This window comes from Eptesicus fuscus, chromosome 17 (assembly GCF_027574615.1).
Source record: "Eptesicus fuscus isolate TK198812 chromosome 17, DD_ASM_mEF_20220401, whole genome shotgun sequence".
Taxonomy (NCBI): domain Eukaryota; kingdom Metazoa; phylum Chordata; class Mammalia; order Chiroptera; family Vespertilionidae; genus Eptesicus; species Eptesicus fuscus.
Genome location: NC_072489.1, coordinates 34,157,351 through 34,173,849, shown reverse-complemented (window position 1 = coordinate 34,173,849; position 16,499 = coordinate 34,157,351).

Here is a 16,499-nt window from a genome sequence, read left to right as displayed (position 1 = left end):
TTAAATTTCCAGAATAAATATAATATTTATATCAACTACAATTTAAAAGTAAAACTTTAAAAAATGTTCAGAGTAGGCAATTCCATAGAAACAAAGTCAGAGGGTCAGGGGGTGAGGACAATAACGCACTGGTATGGGTCTGGGTGGTAAAAATGTTCTGGAATTAGAGAGTGGGATGATTGTACAACATAGTGAATATACTAAAAACTGAGCTGCACGCTTAAAGTGATGGCTTTAATGTTATGTGAATTATATCTCAACGTAAAAAATTTTAAATATGAAAGGCTGTAAGAAACAGGGAGGTTAGGAGTGACAAGTAGAATTATGTTTTATTGAATCAGCCTTAAAGAAATTAGTTTCCAGTGATGCCTCCTCTACTTTAAAATGAGCTTTCACTTGCCAGAACCATTTATTTAAATTTGTGTCAGGAAACATAAGCATATTCCTTTTACAGCACCTGGTAGGTAATATGCACTCAATAAATGGCGAGTGACTGAATATAGATGAGGACCCCAAATTCCACCTCTTAATAGACAAGTTTTTTAAAAATACATTTTAAGGCAGCAGGAAAGCCTAACAGACTTTGCTTCAAAAATCATAATCAACAAATCCCAGTATAGCGGCCCAGGTAAAGACTGGATAAGCACCAGCGTCCTGGACTTAGGGGTTCTTAAGTCCTAAGAATAGTGTGAAACCACAAGAGTTTTACTCGATGAATTATTTGAACCAGGAATTTTCAACCCTTGAGATGCCTTCAAGTTATAGCACGTGAAATTTTGAAATCTAAAAGTTCTCAAATGAAATTAACTGAACTTCCTTAAATGGTTAAAGTCAATCTATTCTCTACAGCCCATTTAGGTAGAGTAGGGCATAGTACTAAGCAGGCTAATCACAGCCAGGAGGAGAAACTCCAACACGATTTGGAATAACAATATTGAAAGGACTCACCTGAGACTTGTTCAGCTCTCATGAATAGTTTCAACAGCACAGTGAACAGTATTTCTAATTGATACCCAAGCCGGGACTGCTTGGATCTGCCTACACTTAGTAACCCATAGAAACTGAATCCTTCATTTATATAAGAGGAAACCATGAACCAGGGACACGAAGGGACAAGTCTGGGACCACCCTGCTGGTTAGGGTCCGAGTTGAACCTAGAACCCAAACTGCCTGATTTTTGGGTTTGGGTTTTTCCACTACAGAGATTCTATACATGTTCTCCAACTATACAGAACACGCTGAGAAAATTTTGGAATTTTAATGTGGCTAAGGTGACCATAATGGGTTTCCTCCAGATTCATGAATTTTATAAATACCTTAAGTGAAGGTTTGGCCCAAATTCAATAGAAAAAAATATTTCCTACTTGCCCATAGGCTCCTCACCCTGGAATTGCTGCTTGAAACTATTTGAAAAGCTGCAATTCTTCCCATGAATTTAGCTCTCCCCTTCAGGTGGGCTAATTCATCCTTGGACACACAACTCTAGTGAATGCCACTCATTCTTCGAGTTGCGGGGGGGGGGGGCGTTTGGAGGGGGGAGAGCCAGTTTTTACTTCAGGCTTTGCCAAGAACAAGTCATATAATTTATAGCAGAACTAAGGAAAGTATAATCTGCAAATTGGCTGTGTATTTATTTTTCTAAGACATAAGTGAAGTGTTCTTGGGAGGTAATACCACATGGCAAAGTGTAAGCTCTTTTGGAGGCAGGGGGGATAAAAAAAAACAACTTCATGAAGAGAAAAGGCAGAGGCCAGCATGGGGGGCAGTGGTTGGTTTTGCCCGCACAGCGCTCATTTTGCCTTCTTTTGATAAAAATGATCTAGTTTTACTTTGGGGAATACCCACCCCTTCTCAGTCCATGAAATTTGGACAGAACTCAAATTTACCATCCCCTCACCAACCTCAAGGGTGGTCATATGGCTGAGACTTGAGCAGTCAGCATATTTTATCCCTCACAACCATGATTGTATCAAGGATGGCCACGTGGAAAAGCCAGTCCAATGAGACTCAACTCTCAGACTTTGTGCATTTAGGGAAGGAAAGCTCTCTTACCACTTCTGTTGCCAGCTGAGAGGAGCCACCAGAGGCTGCCACCTGGACAGCCTACCTGTAAATAAAGGCAACGCAGAGCTAAGCCAGGTGATGGTCAGCAAGAACAGTACGGGCAACAGGAAGACCCAGGGGGGGACTGAATCCTGCCCTACCTGAAGCAAGCCCTGTCTCTGGGCTTCAGTTATATCCAACCTTTTTTGCTCACATCAGCTTAAGTTCAGTTTCTGTCCTCTGCAATGAGACAGAGAGTACTGTGCAGTAGTCATGCCGACTCTCAGAACACAGGAATGAAGGGTGGATCCTGGCTCAGCCACTTCCTGGGAAGGAGACCTTAATCTCTCAAAGTTGCATTTTTCTCATCTGCAAAATGGGAGCAATAATATCTGCTGCTGAGACCAATGAGTCCATATCTATCCAATGCATTTGTTCAAGTTGCTGCCGTGTACTGGCTGTAATTTTTTTAAATAAACAAACTATAATAAAAGCAACCCAATGCCTGCTAACACAAAATTAAAGTTACTACAATATTATTTCATTTTTACTAAGTTTCACTAGCACATAAGAGAAACTTGGCCTTTAAATAGCTCATCAAAAGGAGGCATGGACGCTCCTGGGTCCGGGAGAGGCCACGCGCCCCTGGGTCTGGGTGTAGCTGAATCCCGTGTCTGGGTGAGGCCGTGCACCCCTGGATCCGGGTAAGGCTGGGTCCCGGGTCCGGGTGAGGCCGTGCCCCTGGGTCCGGGAGAGGCCACGCGCCCCTGGATCCGGGTGAGGCCACGCGCCCCTGCGTCTGGGTGAAGCCGTGCCCCTGGGTCCGGGCGAGACCAAACCAGAGGGAGTCGGACCTGCATTACCACCATTTGTCCACCATCCAGAGCTGAAAAGTCAGTGCCAACATGTGCACATAAGGAACTGGTGGACATTGAAATTGGGTCTCAAAAGAACTGTTGGTCCAGAAAGAAACTCACTACAGGCTGATTCATTAGCCTGTCAGCATAACTATTATTGCTCGTCTCACATTCGGTTCTTATATTTCTAGTAACACATGATCTCACTCATCTAGGGGAAATGATGAACAACATAGACTGATGAACAAGAACAGACCCAGAAACAAGGAGGCATCGATCGGACTGTCGGGCCTCAGAGGGAGGGGAGGGGAGGGTGGGGATAGTGGGGAGAGATCAACCAAAGGACTTGTGTGCATGCATACAAGCCTAACCAATGGTTAAGGACAACAGGGGGGTTGGGGCATCCGTGGGGAGGGGCGGGGGATGGGAATGGGGGGATGAGGAAGAATATGTGACACCTTAATCAATAAAGAAATTAAAAAAAAAAAAGGAGGCATGGCAATGGATCTGAATATCATATTGTCTCGTTTCTAAAGAGTTAGAAAAAACATGAAACAAATGCCCCTCGTAGTATAGTAAGAGAATAAATAATGCTATCATATAGTCAATGCTCTATTTTGCAACAGTGTTCAAAAGAAAAAAAGCAAACAACATATTTAAACCTGTGCATGAAAAAAACTGGAAGAAACTTCAATAAAATGAGAGAATGTTTGTGCATATTGCTTAATAGTTATATTTTTTTCTCCTTTCTATTTTTCTCTATTTTCCAAGTGACTTCCATGAGCATTGACTGTACTTCTGTTCTGAAAGTTTTATTGTCTGTTTGTCCCACAACCACATCACTAGGCTTTAGAATGTTGGCTTAGAAATTGGAGCATCCCAGACTATTAGAGGTGAAAGAGGCAACAGAGACATTTTATACAACTCACTCATCTTACAGAAGGGAAAGACTTGTCCAAGATCAAATAGCTAGACCCTGGCAGTATTGAAATTATAGCCTAACATTCCTACTAACCCAGAAAAAACCCTTGAGAAAGAGTATTCATTGGACCACATTTCCGAGGTTAATTCTACTAATCTTTCAACGACTCTTTTAAATATCACTTCCTCCAAAAATCTTTCTTAACAAGAAGAAATCCTCCCAACTTTTAATTCCAAAAGCACCTGATTTTTACTTTTATTATTGCCAGTATTATTCTCCAGGCATGCTTGCGTCTTCTTTATTAGTCAATGAGTTCCTTGAAAGGGGATTTGAGTCTTTTTTATAGTTATACCCTGAGCTTCTGACAAGATGTATTGGTAAATCATAACCACTTGATAAATGGTTGCTGAAAAACAACCTATTATATTGCATTAGGGCCCATTGAATCCAACTGGCTTAGTTAGACAATAGAACTGAGTGGTGCATAAGAAAGATGGTACTTCCTAACCCCGTTACAATGGAAAGGGACTCTATGGCCTATTTGGGCCAAAGGACTGTAAGCAGAGGTGATGTGTGTCACTTCCATGCTGGAGCAGTGAAAGGTCTGAGTGAGACCCTCCAGTTACATCTTCTCTGAACTCAGCATCCCAGAAGCCACCTGTTGAGAAGGAGGGAAGCAGTCTTCGCAAAGAGGGGAGCTACACTGCAGAGCCACCGGACTTACATCACATTATTAAACATTTCAAATGTGAGGCATTCTTCTGGGACATGCTGCATGTTGAAAGATGAGGAGAATTTAAACATCAGAGATTTTAAAAGCAGGTTTAGTGAAGCATTTTTAATTCTTCTTACTGCTAGTGATTCTCTCAGGGATTTGTCTACCTTTAATAAAGTGTCATTATTAATGTGTCTGCTATTTCTTTAATAAGAACTGACACAAAAATAAGGACTCCCAAGAAAAGAGAATATTCAGAATCACCAAGAGCTTCTTTCTTTTCTGTATTTCTTTCTGGACCAACAAGTTAGCACATGTCATCTCAGCTACAGCCTCTCAAAATCTGGATTTTTCTAAAACAAAGCAAAAGCAAATTTTTTAAATCATGCAATAAGCCCTAGCTGGTGTGACTCAGTTGGTTGAGCATGGTCCTGTGCACCGAAAGGTTGCCAGTTTGCTTCCCGGTCAGGGCACATGCCTGGGTTCAATCCCCAGTCAGGGTGAGTATGGAAGGCAGCCGCTCAATGCCTCTCTCTCTCTCTCTCTCTCTCTGTCTCTCTCTGTCTCTCTCTCTCTCTCTCTCTCTCTGTCTCTCTCTGTCTCTCTGTCTCTCTCTCTCTCTCTCTCTCTCTCTCTCTCTCTCTCTCTCTCCCTCTCTCTCTCCCCCTCTCTCTTTCTCTCCCTTCTTCTCTTTCAAAAATCAATAAGAACATATGTTTTTTAAAAGATTAACTTATGCAACCACTATCCCCATCAAGACTGCCTCTTCAAATAGACACTTAAAACAACATGAACATCTATACCTCTGGTAATGGGTACAAAGCCCATCTCTCTACGTTATGGAACTTTATTCTTTCTAAGAGCAGGAGGCGTTCCTCACCCTTCATGACCACTGCAGGAGGATTTCCAACATCAGGCATTTCAGGCCACCCCGACTGGTGAAACTATAAACACAGGGCAAGGAGCATGTCCCCAGAAGAAAAGATTTCATTATCTGCCTTGAAATATAACCCACAGGAGTATTCCTTTCCAGTGGGAGCTTTCTCAGGAAGCCTTTCACCCACCAGCTTTCCTAGAAAACATCGTGACGCATGTGTCCTTTCGCACACTAGCTTCTCAGTTGTCCAGAATCAGGCTTTCAGGATGTGATGGGCTTATGACCAAACAGCAGTTATTTAAAATCTTTTTTTATGGAATTTGAGAAAATATCTTTTTAGCTGGAACTACATCATTTCTAATATAATCCTCATTCAATACAAAGCTTTTCAGATGACAAAGGCTATAAGTCCCGGGGTTCATTTAAGAATTGGAAAGCCACCCTAACTGGTTTGGCTCAGTGGGTAGAGCGTCAGCCTGCGGATTCAAGGGTCCCAGGTTCGATTCGGGTCAAGGGCATGTACCTTGGTTGCAGGCACATCCCCAGTAGGGGGTGTGCAGGAGGCAGCTGATCGATGTTTCTCTCTCATAGATGTTTCTAACTCTCTATCCCTTTCCCTTCCTCTCTGTAAAAAAATCAATAAAATATATATATTTTTTTAAAAATTGGAAAGCCTTGGTGTCCTTAGTATTTTTTATACCCAACCGTGGATTGCATAGAAGGGTTAAAAAAGTGAAGACTAAAAGAAGACAGGCCTGCATTCCCCTGGCCACAGCTGCTACCAGTTACTGATTTCTCTCTCAGCCTGTTTCTTCACATGCAAAAGAGAGCTGACCGTCCCCACCTTAGCTGGTTACTGTGATGGTTGAATAAGATAATGCATGTAAAGCACTTAACACAATGCCTGGCACATAGTAAGCACTCAATAAACATCAACCATTGCTGAAGCATTCCTCTTTCTCTTTAGCTGACAGAACTCTGGGAAGAATCACTGAAGGACAAATCCAGAAATTCTTGGAATTATTGCCAGACACAGATACTAACTAGGGCCTCTGTGGGTTTGGCCATTCTGAGCAGCAACACTTGGTCCAAGTGGGTAAGCCAGGCATACAGCCTGCAGAGCTGGGCTCTAAGATCCATCCACAGGAATTTAAAACTACATTTGGCAGACTGATGCCTATTTTGTGTCTGCATCTACCATGCCGCCCAGAGTGACTAAATCCTTTACAATAAACTGTTCCAGATTGCAACCTTTTCTCCCCTACCAGACAGGCATAAAAATGAATCCATATGTGTACGTTAAGTAGCAGTTCCAAAAATAACAGCGACATTGGATACTGCAAGACTACAGGACAGGAGACATGGCCCTGAAGTAGGATGGTTAGGGAAGCATTCACTAAGGAAATGAGATTTGATCTGTGTTTTGAAGGATGAATAGAAGTGAGAGATGTGGATTAGAGAGAGAGGATGTCTTAGGTAGTTAGAGCATGACAAAGCTACAGAGGTAGTAATGAGCAAACTGGGGACAGTGGGCAATGAACAGAGCTGAGAGGCTGTGTGGGGAAATGTGGGGTGGGGTGGTGGGTAGGAGGTCAGGCTGTGATGATATAAAGAGCTGGTAGCACTGAATAAGAAAGGGATCGGACAGGATCATACTCAGCTTTGTATCTACAGGACAGAGCCTGGCCCAGGGTCGTGCTCCTTAATTCCTGTGAGTGAATCAGTGAATCCGTAAAGAAAAGAAAATGGCATTTTTAGATTTATCTGGCTGGATGCTTTGGAGGAGAAAAAGTTGAGGCTGGCAGATCAGGTAGGAAGTACTGCAAGTCCGAGCCGAGGGACTAGAGCCTTGAAGTGGGAGCTCAGTGGTGGCCATGAAGAGCTAGTGACCACCAGGAGTAAGGTGATGCCAGAGGAACTTGGAGAACTTGGAGATCAGCTGCATCAGTGGAAGGAAGGCAAATTCCGAAGTGCTTGGGTAATTGGTTGGGACAGCAATAAGGACAACATCATAAGGAGCAAAGGGGAGGGTGGCGGGGCGGGGGGGAGTACAAGTCCAGTTTTGAGCATTGAAGGTGATGGGAGGACAGCCCATTGCAATCGCCGTGTCCTCATTTGGAGGGAGATAAGAGTCTAGGAATGAATTAACCGAGCCAGGTCCTCCTTAAGGAGATACAGTCATGACCAGGTTCAAAAGCTTTTGCATTTAATTTTTTTTTTCTTGGACAACATGCTAAAATTACAGTAAGCTCTTCACACAGTACTTCCTGAAAATCTAGATGGAGAAAACCACCTGAAAGATGCTAAGTCTGCGTCACGCTGCCAGTCTATGTGAACGTCTTCACCAGAGCGGGTATAGAGCCTGTGGCCCGGGCACAGCTGCATCCAAACGGCCCGGAGTGGGACGCTGGGATCTGCATGTCTCATGTCACTCTGATGCTCGCTGGAGTTTAAGAATCCCTGGCACAGGGAGAAGGAAGCCCCTTGGTGCCCTACCTACACTGCCTGGGACCCACCCCTGCAGAGGGCAAACTAGGGAAAGCAGTTAATGTGAGAGCTCCGGAGCTGGGATGCCAGGGCTCAAATCCCAGCTCTTAGGAGCCATCTGCATTTGGGTAAGTCATTTCCTGTCCACGTCACTTGATCTCTCCAATATTCTCGGATTGAAAGTAAGAGAATAAAAATAATACTACCTCATGAGGTTCCTATGAGGATTACGTGCATTAATATCGATGCAGAATAGTTTTGCAACTTTAGCATTATGGGCAGGTGGGAAGGATAATTCTTTGTTGTGGGGGCCTGTGCATGTGTCTTTTGGCAGCATTCCCGGCCTCCACCCACAAGATGCCAGTAGACCCTCCCCATAATGGTGACAATCAAAAATGTCTCCAGGTGCCCTAACCGGTTTGGCTCAGTGGGTAGAGCGTCAGCCTGTGGTTCAATTCCGGGTTCAATTCCGGTCAAGGGCATGTACCTTGGTTGCGGGCACATCCCCAGTAGGAGGTGTGCAGGAGGCAGCTGATCAATGTTTCTCTCTCATTGATGTTTCTAACTCTCTATCCCTCTCCCTTCCTCTCTGTAAAAAATCAATAAAATATATATATTTTTAAAAATGTCTCCAGGTATTGCCAAATGTCCACTGGAGGGTAAATCTACCCCCTTCTGAGAACCACAAACATAGAACAGCACTGTTTCCTGAGCATTTGGGAAAAGTAATGTTGAACAAGACATTTATTAGCACCTTAATCTCCCAACACCCAGGAGCTAGGTATTAGCTCCAGCTTTGTAAGTAAAGAAACTGAGGTTCAGAGGGCTGAATACTTTACCTAAAGTCCCTCAGCCAGCAAATCATGGGGAGGATTTCCAATCAAGGTCAGCCTGACTCTCTGTCCTCAGCTCTTTCTGAGCTGCCAGATAACCAGGCTCTCACGAGGTGGCTGCTGGGGAAACTGACCTCACCATCACACTTTTCTCCGAAGTGAGGCAGAAATTGCAGTCACCAGCATCTCTGTGGCCTAGCACCATGGGAATGTACGACACTCCTGCCCTGAATCCTGAAAGTCTGCCATCTGTGGTTTTCGCCCTACGTCACTCATGGGATAAACATCAGTTCACAGGAACTAACACCTCCCACTCACCTCACAGTGTCTGGGTTAGGGCCCTCCTCAGTACAGCCATCTGTCACCCCAGCAGTCCTCTTTGTCTCTTTGTGAGTGTGTGCTCCCGCGACTGTTTCCACAACACAAGCACAGGGCATGGCATGCACCGGGATGCAATACGTGGACTGTTTCTTAAATGAGGCTTACCTCTGTGAGCCTCAATGACCTCATCTGTAAAATGGGGATCAGAATAACTACATCATAGTGTTGTTATGAGATTTAAAGACAACAAGGTACCTAAAATAATTAGTGTGGTATACAGGGAGCGTCGTTATCCTATATAATAAAGAGGTGATATGCAAATTGACCATCACTCCAACACACAAGATGGCCGCCCTCATGTGATCAAAGATGGCTGCCCCCATGTGGACACAAGATGGCCAGCAGGGGAGGGCAGTTGGGGGCAATCAGGCCTGCAGGGGAGGGCAGTTGGGGGTGACCAGGCCTGCAGGGGAGGGCAGTTAGAGGCAATCAGGCCGGCAAGGGAGCAGTTAGGTGTCAATCAGGCTGGCAGGGGAGTGTTTAGGGGATGATTAGGCTGGCAGGCAGAAGCAGTTAGGGGTAATCAGGCAGGCAGGCAGGCAAGCAGTTGGGAGCCAGTAGTCCTGGATTGTGAGAGGGATGTCCGACTGCCAGTTTAGGCCCATTCCCAGTGGCAGTCAGACATCCCTTGAGGGGTCCCAGATTGGAGAGGGTGCAGGCTGGGCTGTGGGACACACACACCCGCCCCACCCGCCCTCACCCCCGGGCACGAATTTCATGCACCAGGCCTCTAGTTAGTAATAAAATTAGTACTGTCTTTTTTAAATAAAAAGCAATTATTTAATTGTAATAGGATGTTAAAATAGAAATGGATCCAAAGCACATTTCAAAGGACAGTGCTAGGTAAAATGCACATAAGAGTTCAAAAGAGCACAGTGGCTGTTACTCACTACCTGGACGACTAAGTTCATTACTATTATAAGAACACACCAGCTATGTGCTTACAGGATGCAAAGATAATCCACAAATGACAGTTGGACTGGGCAGACAATGGGTGGAAGGGAGAAAAAAGATAGAAAGAGAAGGTTAAAGACCCAGATTTCACACAGAGCCCAGACAGCCAGCCAGAGAAAGGTGTGAGGTGTGATTTGTGGCCCCATACTTCCTGCCACAATGCTGAGAACCCATTTTCAACATGCTCCATGGGAACAGCACCCGGGGTGCCTCTTCTACACCCCACCCCCCTCCCACCCTCAAGCTGAACTCTTGGACTTTGCTGCCTGGGGCTAAAACAGGTGCTTGGTGAATTCTTCCTCTCAGCTCCAGGCTCCTGAAAACTCAGGTATTAAGTGTCATACAGAGTGCATCTCCTTGGAAGCTGTGAAATAGAAACTTTCAAAAGATAAGCTCATGTTTAACCGCACAACCTGTGTCATTTCATAATTCTAAGCTTTCATAACCTGCATTTCCTGGGCACAGCTGGCATGATGAAAGTGCCATGCAATTTGTTCAACTCACAGTCCTCAGAAGGAATCAACAAGTTTCTTAGGTGAACTGAGTCCATTGTCGAAAATACACCAAGCTGGACTTGGAGTCAGTTTAAGAACCCTGGCGTTGCCTTTCACTTCCTCACATTTTCACTTGAGTCTCCACCTCCTATTACCTTGCATCTCCTCCCAGCTGCTCCTCACCCACCTGCCTTGGAGCTCCCTCTCCTATTTTCTACAGCTGATCTCTCCAAGGGCGCACTTGACCTCCTCTCTCCTCAATCAGATTATTTCCCCCAGGGCCTGGAAAAAGAGCTCAAGTCTCCTCTATTCTGAAAACAAAATTAAAGGGGGAAAAGGAAAACTACCAAGGAAACTCCTTAACCCTACTCTCCCTTCCAGTATATCCTAAGTCTCGCCTTTCATCGCCTACATGGGGTTCATGAATGCTGATGTGTGGGCTGGCTTCCTCTGAGCCCCCAATGAAAACTCAGTTTCCTAGGCTGACCGACCACTGAAGAGTTGACTCACAAGGTCCGACATGGGGCCTAGGAATTCGTATTTTCCAGGTTCCCTCCAGGTGAGTAGGACGTTCAGCCAAGTTTAAAAACCATTGGTCTACCCTCCCTGTAGTTATTTCATCACCACCCACTCCAAACACCTAGCAAGCTGAGGGGCACTCTCGAGTCCCCCATGACTTCAACAGCCACATTCAGTGGCTCATTCCCAGGGTTCATCCCTGGCTTCTCTGTGGCAGTCAAGAAGGGAACGGTGATCCTCTTTCTCAAGACGCCCTTCTCCCATTTCTGTTGTCACATGGGCCAGGACCCCATGTCTTTTGCTGTGTCCACGTCCTCCTTCCACCTCCTAACACGTCTCAGCAAGACTGAGACAAGGTTTCTCTCCTGCTCGTTGCTGGAGATCTCATTCAGTCATATCAGGGTTTTTTTGGTTTTGTTTTTAATATGGATGCGGATATAGATATCTCAGAAGAGTATATTTTTCATTGACTTTTAGAGTGAGAGGAAGGGAGAGGGAAAGAGAGAGAGAAATATCAATATGAGAACGAAATATTGATCAGCTGCCTCCTGCATGCCCTCCACTGGGGATCGAGCCTGCAACCTGGGCATGTGCCCTGACCAGGAATCAAACCGGCAACGCTTCGGTGCATGGAACGATTGATGCCCAACCAAGTGAGCCACACCAGCCAGGGCTCATTCGGTCATATCGTTTTATTGAACCGCTAGCACTAAATCACTGCTTCCTATATGAAGAAGCCCCAGATAGGAAAGCAGACTGCTGGGGTTGGTTTCCCAATAGGGAATGTTTGTGCTCCCTCCCACCTCCTCATGACACATTGCTGCACACAGGCAGAGGAACCAAGCAAAGCTAGCGGTGGTACTTCGGTGACTGTGTAACCCAGATATAACACGGAAAATCCGATTTCCAATCCTCTTGTAAACAGCAAAACGGTGTTTTTAGGTGGGAGCTTTTTGATTATTGTTCAATCTTTTCCTGTGTCTTTCCTAAATTTCCTACACTGTTTATGCATGGCCTATGCGATTCAATATATAACAAAAGGCAACATTGTACTAATTAGGGGGGGAGGCATGCATACACAGAGACTTCTTTTCAGCCAATAACATCATTTACTCTTGTTGAATCAGGTGCTTTCATTTTGGTTTGGGAAATCTGCTCACCATATAATGCCAGGCTAACCTGCTGCCCTGGGCGCTTTAACTTTCTCCAGCCACGCATGCTAGGGAATGAGATGCCAGGAAACCAGGGGCACGAAATGCCCCAAGAGTTTTCCACAGCAAAAGCACTTTCCAACTGAAATGACTCAAGGCAACTCTGATCGCCTCCAAGAGCCGGGAAGACATCTCAAACGATTGGCTATGCATGCTAGGCTCTCTCTCAACCTTAAAATGTCATCTCGTGGATGTTTTGTCTAAGCAGAAACTCTCCCGAGGCACACATGTGGATGCCTGTCTCTGATCCCCTCATTTAGACAGTCACTGAGAGAGGAGCGAAAGGAGTCCACTACATTTCTAGAGGACTCTCTAAGCTACTAAAAGAATGAAATCAACCCTCTGTACCACTATGGAAAGATCCTCAAGGCATTTTAAACAGAAAACAACATCAACAACAGGATCTCAGTTTTATAAAAGAATAAAACTATAAGTCTTTATACATGTACACTGAGTGGCCAGATTATTATGATCTCTGAATGCATAATAATCTGGCCACTCAGTGTATATCCTATATAATAAAAGGCTAATATGCAAATTGTCCCCTTGACCAGGAGTTCGACCAGCAGGCAGGCCAGCCAACTGCCCATGTCTCCTCCCCCTGGCCAGGCTGGCCAGACTCCACCCATGCATGAATCCATGCACCGGGGCTCTAATATATATATATGCACACACACTGAGTGGCCAGATTATTACGCGTTCAGAGATCATAATAATCTGGCCACTCAGTATAAATGAATAGAAAAAGTCAAACATAATAGAGATTATCTCTTGGAAAGGAGAACTATTGATAAGTAATTGGAGTGGTCCATTTGATTTTATCAGAAGAATAAAATATTGGCTCACTTGTATAATTTGTTAACATGAAAACATTATTTTAAAAACATATAAGAAGTATCTAAACAAGGGTAATTAATGACCTAGGTAGCTTCCCATCTAGGCCTGAAAATGGCTAAAATCACTCCTAGGTAGGGCGGGAAAAATGACTTCAAACAATTTATTTACCATTGGACAAACCCATCAGCAAATCCATTTAACTCTTTCCCAAAATGTGGTAGAATTCAACCGCTTCTGGCCACCTCCCCAGCTCATCTTGTGTAAGCTTCACCATCACTCACCACTGGCCTTCTGACCACTCTCCTGCTTTCACCCTTGGGCTTGCACAGGCTGTTTTCTATACTGTTGGTTCTAAAAAACGCTCCCTCTCCACTAAGAAACTTCTAGTGGTTTTTCGTGTCATTTGGGGGAAAAGCCAAAGGTCTTAGAGTAAGTGTGAGACCCAGTGAGCCTCCAGTTCTCTCACCCCATCTCCAGCCACACCGGCCTCTTTGCTGTTTCTTGGAGGCTCCGGACACCCTCCTGCCTCCGGATCTTTGCACATACTATTTTCTCTGCCTGAAATGCTCTCTCCTGGTTTATTTGCTTGCTTGTTTTTCCCCCCAGCTTGATTGAGATGCAATTGACCTTGTGTAGAATATTGTGTAAGTTTAAGGTGTACAATCTGTTGATTTGATACACTTAGGCGTTATAAATGATTATCACTAGAGCATTACCTAAAATCTCCATCACGATTACCATTTCTTTTTTGGGGTGAGAACATTTACAATCTACTCTCTTATTTGCTTGTTTGTTTTTAATTGGTTTAATTTATTGCAATAGCCCAGCACCAAGATCCATTTCTGGCCCATATCAGGTGCTCAATAATGTTTTGTGCAGTAAATGAGATTTGAACAAGCCTTTTGACTTACCTCTTTAACTGTTGGACCAAGCTACTTTCCTTCTGTGGGAATATGGTGGATCTCCCTTCCCCTCTCCCCACCTCGAGAACAATGTTATGAGATTAATGGATCAATGAGCCACAGCTTTCTGCATCGCTGGTAGGAGGTGTTGCACAAAGGCACTCAGCAGCTCCTGATGCTCAGAGGCCATTCCTTCGTGCCCTCTGTCAGCTCTGTCTGTTCTGCCTTAGAGCCTAGAGCATGTACCTACCCTGTGTCTGGAGATGCCCACACCAACCACCCTAACAGATGAAGGAGGCTGTGCCCAGGTTCAGAGATGGCTGAGCTAATGCACGTGCTACAGAAAGGAAGCCCAACTCAACTCAACAAAAGCAGATTGACCTGTGGAGCAGCAAGAGGGAGAAAGAAAAGGTTAAAAACTTGCGGGGGAGGAGAAAAAGCAGAACTACACACACAGCATTTGGAAAAGACACATGCTACTAAGAACATTTTGAGGGTGACTCCATCCAAACTCTCAGTAAGTAGCAAATATCCAAAAATGAGCTGCTACTCCTTGGCTAGTCACAGAAGTGAGCAGTGTTGTTTCTATCTAAGGCCCTGCGTATTGTTTCTCAAATGCCCAAGTCAGCCTGATGCAGCCTGATGATGTAGACACATAGCTTTGAGCTCAGACAGATATGTGTTCTAATCCTGTCTCTACCTTACCAACGCCTTTACTCTAGACAGGTAGCCTAAACTTTGTGAAACTTTCTTTCTGTGTATAGCAAATGACATAGGGATAATATCTATCTTGCAGGTAGGTTTTCTTGTGGATTAGAACGAATATATATATTTATTACGTACATATTTGTATGTATGTTTGTAATATTTTTGGATGGGTGTATGAATATACTACTGGCAAACAATGAGCCCTTAGTAACTAGTAGCTGTGCTCATCACAATTAGTACCACTGTTGATAATATAATAATAATGAGTCTTAGCCCCTGAAGATTCGATTTAAATTTGAATTGGAATACCCAGGGTTTTGCCTGGTGTGGGATTTCCTGTTTGTTGTTTGTTTCATTTTGGTTTAGTTCATTCCTCAGAGCTACCAGACTGCCTTTCCCTTCCCTGTGTCTATGGGCTAGTTCTTCCTCAGAGAGTTCTGAGGCCCATTGCCAGTCAACAGGACAATTACATGAAGGTGTCATTTTGCCTCCACAGTCATTTTCACCTGGGGCTGAACTGAAGGTGACAGTGCCAAGGAAGATCTGTAGCCACATGGCATCTTGTAAAATCCAAAAGCGGAACCTGAATCTGATAGGTCATTCTTAAAAGCCTTCGGTGACCTTCCAGTTTTTCTTAGACCAAAGACTGAGCTCCTTCTCAAAGCCTTCCAAACCCTTCAGATCAGGGCCTTACTCCTCTCTCCATCCTCCCGGGCTCCCCAGACTCCAGCCACCCTGACCTTCTGCCAGTTTCTTGACACGCTATCTCCTCTGCCCAGAACAGGCCCCTCGCCCCGATCTTCACTGCCTAACCCCTTCAGGTCCCAATGGAAATGTCATTTTCTTAAGGAAGATTTACTGAACCCCCAAATTGGATTAGGTTCCCTAATCTCATGGAGATCTCTGCTTTTTTTTTTTTCCTTTTCTGTAGAAATCATATTGTTTTTAACTCATTATTTGTGTGATTCCATTAAATGCCTACCACTTCTAGACATTAAGTCTCATAAGGGCAGTGACCTTGTTGTCCTTTCTCATGGCTGAAGCAGTCCCTGGAGCTTAGCTGGGCTGGGCATAGAAACTTGCTTCATAAATATTTGTTGAATGGATAAGTGGAGTAATGGGTGGACAGACGCTGTTTTAGTCTAGTGGCGCCCAGTTTGGCTCTCTGCAAGTTCCCTCTGGGGAATGTGGGTCATTCTGAGAGACAGATGGGCCATAAACAGCAGTACTCTGAAGAGTAGAGGGCAAATAATGTGTACTGATGGAAGAAGGCTTTCTCACCACATTCACAGGGCTAGTCAGCTCTTAGGCAACTCCTTCAACAAAGGACACACATACAGGGCCAGTGGTGGGGTGGGCATGGGCCTTCTGTCCTCACCCAAGAGGCCAACACTGCCCTGTTCAATGCAGTATAGCCATTAGCCACATGTGGCCCTTGAAATGTGGCCAATGTGACCAAGGAACTGATTTGTAAGTGTTATTTCATTCTATAATTGAGATTCAAATTTAAAAGTGGATACTCAATACAGTTATTAGGAGAAAATTTGAGTATGTTTGGAACAACATGGGTATGTGGAATTACTTTTTCAGCTGTAAATTTTAGGACGTTTAAACATGGATTATTTCTTCATGAAACTTTAGCATCCCATTTCAAGTGTGACATATACCAAATTTCAAAGACAGTACCCCCAAAAGGCAAAATTTCTCTTTAATGATTTTTCTATTAATTACATATTTAAAAACTATTTTAGAAATATTA